General features: G+C 49.5%; 1 non-coding gene across 1 annotated transcript; it reads right to left on the bottom strand.

Moving 5' to 3' along the window:
* Positions 1–14,220: 14,220 nt before the first annotated feature.
* On the bottom strand, positions 14,221–14,293 carry TRNAM-CAU (transfer RNA methionine (anticodon CAU)). The gene has a single exon. It is a non-coding gene; the product is annotated as a tRNA-Met (tRNA).
* Between the last annotated feature and the right edge of the window lie 221 nt (positions 14,294–14,514).

Here is a 14,514-nt window from a genome sequence, read left to right as displayed (position 1 = left end):
TGCTGATAAGAAGCACACGGGATCTTTTCAGGGGAAAAGGCAATACGCCGCATTTCTTGAAAATACAACTCTTAGCATACGCATTTAATCACACACACACACACACACGTGTCCTGCAGATGGTCTTACAGTTACCAGTTTGCTGTAGCTCTTGTCAATCTAACGGCCAGTTAGATTGAACACAAGCGAGGAGCTGGGCTCTGTCGGTCGCGATCCCATGCTCCGAGGCTTTGCAGGACTGAACCCAGAGTCTGATGGCAAAACACGCCAGTTTTAGACTTGTAAATTCCCACTTTCGTCGATGGATTTTGCAATGTCATTCTGTAATCGTTAGTCCTTAAGTGGGGTTAATCTCCGGGTTTTCCGCTATTATCATTTGATGGTTTTGTTGGCGTCCCATCCTTAGCTCTTCTTTGTTGTCTTGCATTCAGGGTGCCTGCCTCGCCTTTGAGGTCATCAATGCTGCTAACATGTTTAGCGTCGGATACAATGGATGTTTTCTGATTGTCTCCTGCTGTTTCCAAGTCTCTCACTTCTTCTTGACCATCTGGACATTTGTGATGGCTTTTCACCTTTATTTTGAACTATGCACACATTTCTCACTCATACCAAACAATTTGATGGAGACTTTCAAACAGGATAATATTTTAGAAAGGATGATATGGTTTCTAAAGGGATTACAAAAGAACCTTAGCCAACTTAGTTTGCAATGCAGAGAAGAAACACAACTTAATTTGTAATGCAGAGAAGAAACAACACCTTGGAGCAAATACCGTAATGAAACCTTATCCTGAAACAAAAGGTGACCAGGACTGTTCTGGTCTATTCCTGCCTGAAATCAGCTTCAGACATCAGAATCTGGCTGATGCCTCTTTACCAATGGCACACGAGGCCGTTCCTTCCTGCTCTCAGAAAGGGTGGCGGGCAGAATATGGTCAAATCCTATCCTACATCAATCCATTTAATACATGATTATCCCTTGTCTTTCATTATGCAAAATGCAAACATCGAATCCTACTCCTCTAAGTGCCCTGTAACCCCCATATTCCTCACCTTGGATTTAATTGTGATGTTACACGTAAACCATGCCATGCAAGGGATCAGGGGAAAGGTGAGGAGCTGCCAAAAGTCACTCTTCTCTCTGTCTAGATCTGTGTCTCCTCAATGCCTATGAAATGAGAAGAATTGGACGGTTTTCACTGAAACATGCTGTAAGTTGTGGAATCAGCCCAAAATGAGCTTCCCCAGAGGTACCAGCAAGGAAGGTCACCACCCCCCGGGTGGGGTGTGATACAACCCATCAGGAGCCATTGCCCAGCAAGGAAGCTCCCATTCAATGATTCACCTGCATGAGGCCACAGCAAGGGAATTGCTCCACCTTGCTGGGAGATTGAGCAATGCCCCACCCCCACCCCGGACATGCCTGGCCTGGGGCTTCCCAAGCACAGGGATTGAGGGTACAAAAACCAGACTCAAACCCAGGGGCACATGCTTGTCCTTTCTCCTTCCCCCACCTACACTGCAAGCAAGAAAGACACTGAAGACTTGAGACTCCAACTGAGGGGACTGGCCCAGATTTCAAGGGAGAAATCTGGGTGCTAGGGACTGCAAAATCCAGGAGGGGGAGAAAAACGGCTTTGTCTCGTTGTTGCCCAGTCTAGGAGGGTTGAGAGTTCAGACTGTGCACTTAGGTGTTTATTTCCTTTGGTAACTTACTTGGATTTTTTGCCGTTCACTTCATACCACTTAAAATCTCGATTTTGTCGCCAATAAACGTGTTGACCTGTTCAATTTGACCAGTGAGTTTCCCTGAAGTGGATGGTAAATTCCTCAGTTATCAAAGGCTGGTGTCGAGCCACTTTTCACTGACTAAGTGGGGAAACAATTCATACGATAGAGAGCCTACTCCTGAGATACAGGGCTGGGAGCTGGGGGGATCCGGCTGGTGCCTCCCTGTGTGACTCAGGAGTGGCTCGGGGAGCATTCATGCGATCAAGCTGGGTGATAACAGCACCTGGCGGGGGTGCTGCTGGTCACTAGCAGGGCATTGGGAGAGACAGCCCAGGCTGGCGAGGGTTCAGGGGGCACAGCGGTCCCTTGGTCCCAGGCTGCACCTCAGGGGGATCCCATCACATTGTCCCCCTCCAGCACACACAGGGAATAGCGAGCCTCTAGGAGGAGCATTTGGGCTTTGCTGAGAGGTGTCACTTTCCAGTCTGTGCTCTGTCTCTTCTCCTGGACACACCCCTGTCAATCAGGAATCGCTCAGCTGTGCTCTGCAGAGAGCTGACTGGTGACACAGGGCGCAGCCCGGGATGGGACGGAGGTGTGGCAATGCTGAGCGTCACAGGCCATGGGTTTAGACAGCTAGAAAATCACAGGAACAACACGGATCCACACAGCGGAGTTAGGTGCCGAAACTCCCCGTACAGCGCATGGCCCACACAGGCACCGTACAATACAACACACGAAACCAGCTCACTGGGCAGGGAGCCAGCCAAGCCCTTGAATGGGAGAGACTGAGGAGGGGGAGGTGTCCTAGCCCGACCCTTCTCTCACAGCACTGACCTGGGCTGTGTCCAGCTGCCTCGCGTAGCTCGGGGCGTGAGTACCAACCTCAGGGCAGAGTGTTACACACCAGGGCACACACCCCATGGGGACTGGGAGCTCGATAGTTTGCTTTCACCCACCAAGAGCCAACTCCCCAGGCACGGCAACAGCCTGAAGAGGGAGTCCCAGACACTCCCCTTGGGCCCTCTGCTCTGTCCTGCCACCGAGGCAAGCCTGCCTTTGGGCTCGATCTGTGGCTCAGGGAGGCCTGAGCAGGAGCTGGTGCTGCCAGCATCACCCCCCACTGCCTGCAAGGGAGGAAGGATTGAACCAGGGGCCCCATGTTTCAGGTCAGTGTGTGAAGCACGGTGCTGTGGTGCGGCTCTCTCCCGCGCTCCTGTGGAAGTTGGTTCCCCGCGGCTAAATAATGAAAGAGCTCGGGCCGGGGGATTGGATCACCGGGGTTTCCTAATTCCCACCTCGCCGGTGGGTTCCTGCTCCACTGGACAGTGTCATCCAAATAACATTGTTAGAAATCCGTCCTGAAAAGATGCGGAACAACAGAAATTCAGGGGTTTCAGGACAGGGAGACCAATTCAGGCAATCAGAACAGCAGATAGGACACATTTTGAGCTCCTTTGAGGCTCCAGGCAGACATGTTATAGAGAAGGAAACTGGCCAGGAATTCTTGGAAACTGTGTAAACACTTATAAAAGTATCCATTTGCTTTATGATGAGGCGGTATGGGGGTGGGTGTAAACTATTTCCCTGAATCAAGTTTCCACTGGCAGCTCAGTCCACCATGTCAGCAAGAGAAGAGCTATGGTCCCTGGGCATTGGGCCCCCCGGGGCCTTTAACACCACAGCCCTGGGGAGGTGGTGCTGCGATGGACCATCCAGTGAGGAACACAAGTCCTTCTACCGTCCACCACACCCTCTTTTGGAACGGCTGCTGATGGCTCACCCCATCTGTGGGAACTGTTATCCCCTCTGCCACCCTCTATCTGGGGGTTTTCTCTTCTGCACCTATCTGGCAGGGCAGCCCCCCTGTCTGAACCCCTGATCCGCTCCCAGTTTTGTCCCTCTGCCCATCCCTCCCCTCCAATTTCCCCCCTTCAGGGAGATTTTCCCTGCCTTTGGTTGCAGGGAGCAGATGCTGGTGGTGAGTGAGGGCAGCAACTTGCAGATGTCACTGAGCAGGTGATAAGAACAGAAGAGCAAAGAACGGCCAGACGGGGTCAGACCAAAGGTTCATCTAGCCCAATGTCCGTCTGCCGACAGTGGCCCAGAGGGAATGAACAGACAGGAATCATGCCGGGATCCATCCCTTGTCGCCCCTTCCCCAGCTTCTGACAAACAGAGGTTAGGGACACCATCCTGCCCATCCTGGCTAATCGCCATCGATGGACCGAGCCACCAGGAATCTCTCTAGTTCCCTGTCGAACCTTTTGATCCCAGGACCCTGCTCAGGAACGTAGAAAGTTCTAATAAAGAAGCAGCTTCTGACACCGGGGAGCTCCTCTTCCTCCTCCCCTCCCGGGGGGATGAGCAGGCCCCCCAGCTGTCTCTCTGCCCCGGCCCCTATACCTCATCACCCCTTCAGCCTCCCTCCAAATGTTCCCTTCCCCCTATCACCTCTTCAGCCCCCCTTCAGCCTCCCCCAACTGCCCTGGTCCCCTTCCCCTCATCGCCCCCCTCAGCCTTCCCCCCCTCCCAGGCTCCTCCCCAGCTGCCCTTTCAGTCTAGCCACCCAGAGGCCTCCCCCTACCACAATGCCCCTTCAGCTCCCGCTGCAATCTCCCCACACAGACACCTGCCCCCCCAGCAACAATGTTCTCTCACAGTGTCTGGTAAGTGGATAGAAAGTTATCACCACCCCCTGCTGGCCAGTCACACAGGCAGAGGGAGCCCGGGGGGATGCCGCTTTTTTTTTCATGTTTGCTATCTTTGGAGTTCGCACATCCACACGACATGCGGTTCACAGCAACGGATACTTTGAGAAACCTGCTGGGTGAAGCAGGCCTTTTCCAAACTGACATTGGCCCAAATTCTGCCTCAGTTCAGCTGGATTGGGACACGTCTGTGTCAAAGGAGTGGTTCACACCTGATTTGCCCAGAGACCTCAGAGGAGGGGTAGTTAGATATAGGATAAGTAGGTATTGACAACAATGAAGTTAAATATAAAGGTGAAAGACCCTCACCTTGCAGGTCAACAAGCCTGTTCTGTTCTTTCCCTCCAATGCATCCGGCACTGGTCGCTCTCAGGTAGCACACTGGGCTTGACGGACCATTGGTCTGACCCAGTCTATGACCTGTCGTGCGTTCTTATGGAAGCCCTGTGCGGCCTTGTCTACACGGGCAAGTTTCTGCACAGGAAAGCAGCTTTCTGCGGTGTAACTCCCGAGGTGCGCACGCAGATTTCGTGATGCATGATAGAAAGGGGCCATGACAGGGACACACTGCCGTGCGGGGTCAAAGTGAAGGAGCTGTGACACGCCTACCACAAGGTGCAGGAGGGAAACTGCTGCTCTATATTGGGGGCTAACTAACCCCAGCATCACGGCAAGAATCTACCTAGCAGCTGGAGAAAAAATATGTATGAGAGTCAAAGACACCCCCACGTGGCCTGTCTCTTCCCCAATCTCAACACCTGGAAGATTGTCTGGAAGACTCAGAATTTGAACTGCGGAGATTGGTCCCAGGCTGAGAGGGAATTCAGTCTGTGTATTAAGAACTCAGCATGGCCTGGAGCAACCAGTGAGTGAGAAAAGCTGTTTGATCCAATTCTTGCTTAGTATATTCAAATTAGAGTTTAGACTGGGAGTCTGTTTTCATTTGTTATGTAAACACTTTTGATCTCTGTGACCAACACTTATACTCAGTTAAAATCTAACTTTCTGTAGTTAATAAACTTATTTTACTATTTTATACTTACTCCTGAGTTTGTCCAAAGTGCTTGGGAAAGTTGCTCACATGACAAAGGCTGGTGCATGTCCCCTTTATTTTTGATGAAGTGGCGAACTAATTAATGAGCTTACACTTTTCAAGAGAAGGCCGTGAGCCATGTAAGATGGTACATTTCTGAGGTGCAAGGCTGAGAGCTGGGGAGATATGCTGGTGTCTCTGTATAATTGAGGAGTGGTTTATAGAGCATTCATGCAACTGAGTTGGGTGCTTTGCTGCATGTTGTTGGCCAAATGATCATAGAATCCTAGGATATCGGGGTTGGAAGGGACCTCAGGAGGTATCTAGTCCAACCCCCTGCCCAGAGGAGGACCAATCCCCAACTAAATCATCCCAGCCAGGGCTTTCTTAAGCCTGACCTGAAAAACTTCTAAGGAAGGTGATTCCACCACCTTCCTAGGTAACGCATTTCAGTGTTTCTCCACCCTCCTAGTGAAAAAGTTTTTCCTAATTTCCAACCTAAACCTCCCCCACTGCAACTTGACCATTACTCCTTGTCCTGTCATCTGCTGTCACTGAGAATAGTCTAGAACCAACAAGTTCTCCCTGCTTGTTTCCCAGGCTTCGTGCATTTATGTATAGGGACTTGAGATAACCCGCTGATCGCCCCTCTTTCTCAGTATGAGGCAGGAGCCCTCCTCTCTCCTGCACTCCTGCTCGTGCTTCCTCCTGGTATCCCACTTCCCCACTTACCTCAGGGCTTTGGTCTCCTTCCCCTGGTGAACCTAGTTTAAAGCCCTCCTCACTAGGTTAGCCAGCCTGCTTGCAAAGATGCTCTTCCCTCTCTTCGTTAGGTGGAGCCTGTCTCTGCCTAGCACTCCTCCTTCTTGGAACACTATCCCATGATCAAAGAATCCAAAGCCTTCTCTCCGACACCACCTGCGTAGCCATTCATTGATTTCCACGATTCGACGGTCCCTACCCCGGCCTTTTCCTTCCACGGGGAGGATGGACGAGAACACCACTTGCACCTCAAACTCCTTTATCCTTCTTCCCAGGGCCACGAAGTCCGCAGGGATCCGCTCAAGGTCATTCTTGGTAGTATCATTGGTGCCCACATGGAGGAGCAGGAAGGGGTAGCGATCCGAGGGCTGGATGAGTCTCGGCAGTCTCTCCGTCACATCGCGAATCTTAGCTCCTGGCAAGCAGCAGACTTCTTGGTTTTCCCGGTTGGGATGGCAGATAGATGACTCAGTCCCTCTGAGCAGAGAGTCCCCGACCACCACCGCCCGCCGACTCCTCTTGGGAGCAGTGGTCGTGGAACCCCCAACCCTAGCACAGTGCATCTCATGCCTTCCAATTGGCGCAGTCTCCTTCTGCTCCCTTCCCTCAGACGTATCCTCTGGTCCACTCTCCGCATTAGTACCTGTGGAGAGAACATGAAAACGGTTACTTACCTGTACCTGTACTGGATCAAGGTCCAGACTGCAGAGAAAATAATTTTAAAAAATCATAATAATAAGTAAATAAAAAGATTTCAAGGTCCACTAAAAATTTCTGGCTGTCTAGAGTTGGCCCATGGTACACCTGTTGAGTACCCTTGGTCTACTGGTTAGGAGTCTCGTTGATGCTGCCTTGGTTCCATCCTCAGTCAGGGAAAGAAGCTTCTTGACACAATTCTCCATTCAGTCTTCACTGCAAATTAAAAAAACCTCAGAACTTTCACCCCAATAGCTTATTATCTGGCCGTTTTCTGCCCTGTCCTGTATAAACACCAAAAGGGGCCTTTTTAAAAACCAAAGTCTTTGAGAATGGGGGAGAACTGGCTGACTCCAGCTGCCCATCTCTATTCACTTGTGTGCCGAATTGAATGAATCTCTTTGGATACACAGCAATCGTGAAGCATAAATCTGCTTCAGTGGATATAGTAGAAGCGATATTGCCTAAATAACACCTGGCTTTTTTCAAAACCAGCAATCGCCACAAGAGGTCCCAGAATCATCTGAGATTGCCTCCAGCTGACAAAGGGGCCCATTTTTCAGCTAGGAATTAAACTTCTTTGTTCCATTTTCTCTGCTTTGAGTCTCTTTCTGCTTGTCTCAGGTAGTGTGGCGAGCAAACACGCAGGTGGGTGAGATAATATCTTTCACTGGGCCAGCTTCTGTTGGGGACAAAGACAAGCTTTTCTGGGACCTGCATGGCTACAACTACGTAGCAAATGCTCATAAGCCATGAATTAGTTCTTCTTTCACACTGGAATGCATCACTTTTGGTGTGACACCAAGAAATTATTTATTAGCCCGTATAACCATTTCTTCTCCACATGTTGAGATTATCTTTCGGCTGTAATTCCATCCTGTATTAAAATTCCAAATGGCCAATTAGCAAGCACCAAAATAAAGAACAGCCAATTATTAATCTGCCTCACCCCTAGCCCTGCCCAGGATCTCTGCATTGGTTTAGAAAATATTTTCACATAGATATTTGCAAATTGGGAAGTTTTAAACTGTGTCAGCTTCCGTCTAGAAAGAGAGAGTGGTAAGCTAAATTGTTCCAACACAGATTTCCCCATCTACGTGAGAGAGAGAATTAGAAAGAAGTAAGGAAAGTGAATCCAAGGTAAATGATTCTGACCTTTCCTTTGAAATGTTCGGTGCAATAAATCAGTGAATATTCCCATAAGTAAACTCCTGTAAGGGACAGAAAAGAGGGCATGGGAAAAGGCTGTCAAATGTTGTGTTAAACTTTAATTCATGAGCAAAATTGTGTGGCCATTAAATTACAACCCTAAAATATCATCAAAGGAAAGAAAAAGGAACAAAAAGTGTGGGAAATACGGCTGCATTTCAGCAAAGGGCTTGGAATGGAGGAAGACCAAAACTGATCAGTCGGGGGAAAAGGCACTGTTTCTGCCTAGTTTTAAACCAGGGATATTTTGCGTGTGAAGCAAATATGATAACCACCACACTACACTACAATCTACGACAGAAACCAATTGTACCAATTTGCCCTTCTCACAATGAGGCCAAAATGCAGGCAAGTCTCGTAAGCAAGAAACCTCACATCCACTCCACTTCTCCATGGACATTTCCCTGCCAGCTCCTCGGGAGCAACCAACAAGACAAGAAACCAAAAATGCAGTAAAATCAAGGGCACGTTTCCCACCACAGGTTTCACTGACTGCGAAGGGTCATGTAGAAATGTTTTGCCTTTTCATACCTGAAGACTTGGTTATTCTCTCCTTCCCTGAACTGGAATGGAAAGCAAGGAGATAGGTGTGAGAACAAGCACTCCTAAGCAAAGGAAACAAGGCACCCAGCATATATCCCATCAGCAGGAGATTAAAACCTGGGCTACACTACAAAGTTAGGCCTGCCAACAGCATTTTAGGTTGTCCTAATTACCTCACGGTGCACACTACAGCCTTGTCCCATCCATGTAAGTGCCCTGCTACACCCACATAGTAACTCCAGCTCCTCAAGAGGCACGGGGATTGCGTTGGGGTCGTTAGGACAACACAGTGTCTGTGTAGACACTGCCTTACTCACAGGGGCTGCTGGCTGTCTTGCCAATGTCATGGCTTCCGGCTGGCTCCCTTCATGGCTGCCCTCCGCTCCCTGATCCCAGCGGGGCTGCACCTGCCTGGCTCCTCGCGGGGCTGCTGCACGAAAGCTCCTGGCTCCCAGCGCAGGGAGCCGAGAAGCCTGAGCACTTGGCCCCCGCCCCCACTCCTGGCTGGGAGCAGGCAGGCAAGAAGCCCAGGTGGCCGGCTCCCACTCCAGGGAGGAGGTGGGGAGTCAAGAGCCCAGGGGGCAGGTGGGCTCCCAGTGGGCAGCTGCGCGGAGTGAAGAGCCCCGTTTCTCAGCCCCCCCACACTGCCCCTCTTCATTCGGTGGAAGCACTCCTGGTGAAGACACACACTGCCAACAGAAGGAGGGGAGTGGGGAGAAACTCAAATTAAGCTTCCGCTTCCTCCATCAGGATCACAAGAGCAACGGAAAGAAAACTCAAGAGGAACAAGCCTCCTCTCCTTTCATGTGCCCCATCACAACCCTCCCTGCTTCATTTTCTGCCTGCATTTCCTTTTGAAACTGCAACGGCTACTCCAGAAAACAATCATGTCTCTGAATTCACAGCAACATCCTGAGGATGATAAAAGTATGAAGGAATTCATGGTCCTTTATGACATAATAATAATAATTAATAATACTTATTAATACATTATTATTTGTATTGCAAGATTAATCTTTCCCTTTTGCAGATTCAGCTCCACATTGATTCTTGTTGCTCTTTGCAATGTATCTATCTATCTAGGCAACAGTATTTGCTGCTGTTTCAGGTGGAGTACTCAGCGTGTTAACGTTTTTCTGGCAATCTGTGTCTCGAAAATACTAGCCAATATGCCTGGAACTTCCAAGAACCGTCAAATTATGAAGGAATTCCAGGTCCTTTTTTATATTACCATTTATCAGTAGTTATTATTTGTAGAGCAAAGATTAATCTTTCATTTTTTTTGATCCAGCTCTACGCTGATTCTTGTTGCTATTTGCCATGTATCTATAGCTATCTAGCTATAAAGGCAACCGGTTTTTGCTCTTGTTTCTTTGTATTTGTACACTGCAACTTTTCAGCCCAAGCCACATGACCCTGATTAATGTGACACCAGCCAGCCATGGGTGATTCATTGCACTGTAGACATATCCCAACGTTATGTCTCCACAGCGATTAAAACACCCAGGGCACCTGTCTCAGATCCCAGGGCAGCTGACTCAGGCTTCTGGGGCTGGGGCTGCAGGGCTATAAAATGACAGTGGAGACAGATGGGCTTGAGCTCAATCTCTGAGGTCCCATGAGGGGTGAGGGTTTCCAAACCCAGGCTTCAGCAGGAACACCAGTATCTGCACCCCACTTTTCAGCCCCACAGCTTGAGCTCCAGAAGCCCACATCAGGTGACCCAGGCCAGCCCTGCTGCCATCTTTATCCCGGGAGAGAGGGACTCTACGGGGACGTCTCCATTGCAGTGTCAGCCCAGGGGTGGCAGGCTGTGCTCAAAGCAGCACCCTGGAAGCCCCATAGTCACCACTCTCATAGAATCAAGGTACGATTTGTACAGAGTCGGCCTGGTGAGCTATCATTGTAAAAGTCGTGATCTGTTGAAGGCTAGTGGCTGAGTGGATGGTGTGTGCTAGGCTTGTCTGGGAAGTGGTGGAGTTTTGCTCTGGGTGCGTCACTGAAATATGTGATGAGGCTGGGAAATGGCCACCGCCAGCCTTTCCGGTGTGACGCTGGAGGAGCCAGACTCGCTGCTGGCTCAGTGAAGGTATCCACGCTCCCAAGGACTCTCCCAGGAACCGTGTACAATGCGGACTCCTCCGAGACAGCCCGGAGACAATGGACACTGCTTGACTCACATCATAGCAGAGGAACTTCCTAAGAAGTTGGAAGAAACTATGAAAGAGGGGAAGAGACGTCATGACTTGGCCTCTCTCCCCCGCAATTCAACACCTTGCAACACATCTGGAGGACAAAGACTGAACTGAAATAATTCAGAGATCAGAAGAGAATAATAATAATCCATTCAAATCAAAGTCCCCAAACAGACTAGTATTGGTTTCTCAGCAGAAAACTTTCCATGTGGGGGATTTTGTTTTCCCACTCAGACCTTGCCAAGGGAAGCAAAGAGAAAATCTTTGACTTGCCTCCTTCAGAACGCTTGGCCTAGACACTCTAGCTGTGGGTCACTGTCGTGGCCTTGCTGAGAACAGGGGCATTTTAATAATTTGCAGAGGTCCCAGGGTGTTTGGGGGAGATTATGAGGCTATTACCTTTTGAGATAAAAGCTAAGAAATAGAGAACGAGACAATTCTTTCATACATCTGGCCTTTAGACATATTTCATTTAAAGCAGGGGGTCTAACATGCTGTGAGAAAGTAGAAATGTTGGAAGCTCAAATAATTCAGTTTTTTCTAGGTCTTGTGCGTGTGTAAATGGCACAACATGTTAATTTATAAGCACATCGTTCTTAACTTCATTAAATATTATGTGGTGTATTAACTATATCAAGTGCGTTGTACAATACAATGAATTTTCCATGCGTTGCCCAAAACATATTTTTAATATTATTTAAATGCACCGAACTCCTTGAACATAAAGTTGTTTATTTCATTCCTGTGCAGTGTGTTGGTAGCTCAGTTAATTGAGTTTATTGTCACTCTGTGTGTGTGTGAGGTACAACACAATAATTTAGTGATGCTGAAAACGTTCCCTTCTCCCTCCGGAACTGCCTTGGAATCACCTTCCCTTTGTAGATTAATCTACTCCTGTGTCTGTTTGAGGAAAATATGGTTTCTATGAAAAAAACTCATTGTTTATTTAAAAGGACTGACACCAAACGGCCACACTATGGGGATACAACACCATGAGTAAGAACAGGAGGACTTGTGGCACCTTAGAGACGAACAAATTTATTGGAGCATAAGCTTTCGTGAGCAACAGTTCACTTCATCAGATGCATGCAGTGGAAAATACAGTGGGGAGACTCCTATACACAGAGAACATGAAACAATGGGGGTTACCCTACACACTGTAACGAGAGTGATCAGGTAAGGTGAGCTATTACCAGGAGGAGAGCCGGGTGGGGTGGGGATAACCTTTTGTAGTGATCATTGGAATTAATTTGCAAACTGGATACAAACTTAGGCTTGAATAAAGACTGGGAGTGGATGGGTCATTACACAAAGTAAAACTATTTCCCCATGTTTATTTCCCGCCCCCACTGTTCTCACATGTTCTTGTCAACTGCTGGCAATGGCTGACCTTGATTACCACTGGAAATCCGAGAAAAAAGACTAGAAACCACTCTGCTCTCGACACCCTCCCATCCATCTAACACAGACACACAGACTTTTCTAAGGCATTAACTTTTCCTTCTCCTTTATGATTCTTTAATGCCTCTGGAAATACCAATTCCTAGAGGCCCCTTTCACAGAGCAAACAACCACAGAGCAATGAGAAAGCTAGGGGCTGCCAGGTTGTTGAGGGCAAGTCTTGAAAGGGATGCACAAACAATCCAGCTGGATCCCCGGCAACCAGATGTGGGGATTAGCTGCACAGCTGTGGCTGCTGCTCTGAGGGGAGCGGCATAAACTACCTGCCTGTGGATGCAGCCCACCAGCTGGTTCTCCTGGGGCAGATGGTGAGTGGTTGGGCAGGGATGCTGCACCGGCTGGGGTCTGAAATATGAACAGGGGTCTAAGGAACCTCAGCATCACAGTCATCAGGAGTCCAAGCTGCTTGGGGTGAGCTTGTGGGCAATGGCCCAACTGGATTGTTTGTGCATCCCTTTCGCCACGTCCCTTGTGATCCACCAGGGCTTGCAGCACCATGGAAGAGTACCCCTTGCAGTTTATGTAGTGGCCACCCCGCTGTTCCGGGGCCAAGAGAGGGATATGCGTTATGTCTATCACCCCGCCGCAGTCAGGGAACCCCAGCGCATTAAAGCCATCCACAATGGTCCGCACATTTCCCAAAGTCACGACCCTTGATAGCAGCTGGTCAATGATTGTGTTGGCTACTTAGATCACAGCAGCCCCCACAGTAGATTTCCCTACTCCAAACTGATTCCCAACTGACCGGTAGCTGTCGGGCGTTGCAAGCTTCCGCAGGGCTATGGCCACTCCCTTCCCAACTGTGAGGGTGGCTCTCATTTTGGTGTCTTTGCGCTTCAGGGCAGGGGACAGCAAGTCGCAAAGCTCCATGAAAGTGGCCCTTACGCATACAAAAGTTTCTCAGCCACTGGGAATCATCCCACACCTGCAACGCGATGAGGCCCCAGCAGTCTGTGCTTGTTTCCTGGGCCCAGAATCGGCGTGCCACGGCATGAACCTGGCCCAGCACCACCATGATCTCCCAATTGCCACACGCCGTGCCATCTTTGTCCATGTCCTCATCAGTATAGTAATCGCACCGTCGTCGTTTCCTCGCCCCGTTTTGCAGGGACTGCACATACTGCTGGATAATGTGCGAGGTATTTACAATGGTCAAAACTGTGGCAGGGGAAGAGGTGCTGTTTGGTCCGTGGTAGCCGAAGAAAGGCGGGAAATGGTGGTCTTCTGTGGCTTTCACGGAGGCGGGAGCCCAGGACAGACAACCCGGAGAAGCTCGGAAGCGTGGCACCAGCGGGAGAGCAGAGTTGGAGGCAGAAGAGTTCGATGAGGAAGAGAAAGAGCAGATAGTAGAGATTACATCGGAAGGGGAGAGGAAATGAGAGGCGGATTCATAGTTGCAGGAGAGCAAGCGGTGCACCGTCTGCTGAAAGCAGTACGGCGTCTGCATGCCAAAAAGGCGTGCAACGATTGTCTACCAGAGCTTCCTGATGACACGCACCAGAAACACCCGCAAGAATGTTTTTGCCCCATCGTGCACTGGGAGCGTAACCCAGAATTCCAGTGGGCGGCGGGAACTGCAGGAACTGTGGGATAGCGACCCACGGTGCACCCGCTCCGACGTTCGATGCTAGCCTCGGGACTGTGGACGCACTCTGCCGAATTCACATGCTTTAGTGGGGACACCGAAGACTGAATGTCTAAAATAGCTCCCGAAATTTCGAATCGAATAATTTTGAACTAATTTCGTACTGTACACGTACCGTTAGAAAAGTCTTTGTGTGTGTGTTAGATGGATGGGAGGGTGTCTAGAAACCACTCAGCTCTAGTCTTTTTTTCTCTGATTTCCGTTAGAAAATCTAAAGCAGGGAGCAAGAAGAGTTGCCTTCTCTGAGGCTTGAACTCAGGACCTTCAGATTATGAGACTGATGCACTGCCCGCTGCGCTAAGAAGGCTTGGAAGAGCTTTAGGCTCGGTGCTTATAGAACCAGCTGAGCAGCGGGGAACAGCAGAGCAGCAAACAGCAGGAGTTTGCCTGGGAGTTCACCTGGAGTGAGCCCACTGAGGCTTACACCCTAACGACTTCTCTGAGGAATTACTGCATCTCCGGAGGAAGCTCATAGTAGGAAGGTAATATGGATGGGGAGTGTTCAACTGTTGTGACCTGCACTGGATG

This window comes from Caretta caretta, chromosome 28 (assembly GCF_965140235.1).
Source record: "Caretta caretta isolate rCarCar2 chromosome 28, rCarCar1.hap1, whole genome shotgun sequence".
NCBI classification, from domain to species: Eukaryota; Metazoa; Chordata; order Testudines; family Cheloniidae; genus Caretta; species Caretta caretta.
The sequence above is the reverse complement of the archived record's forward strand: the minus strand, read 5'-3'. Positions and strand labels throughout refer to the sequence as shown.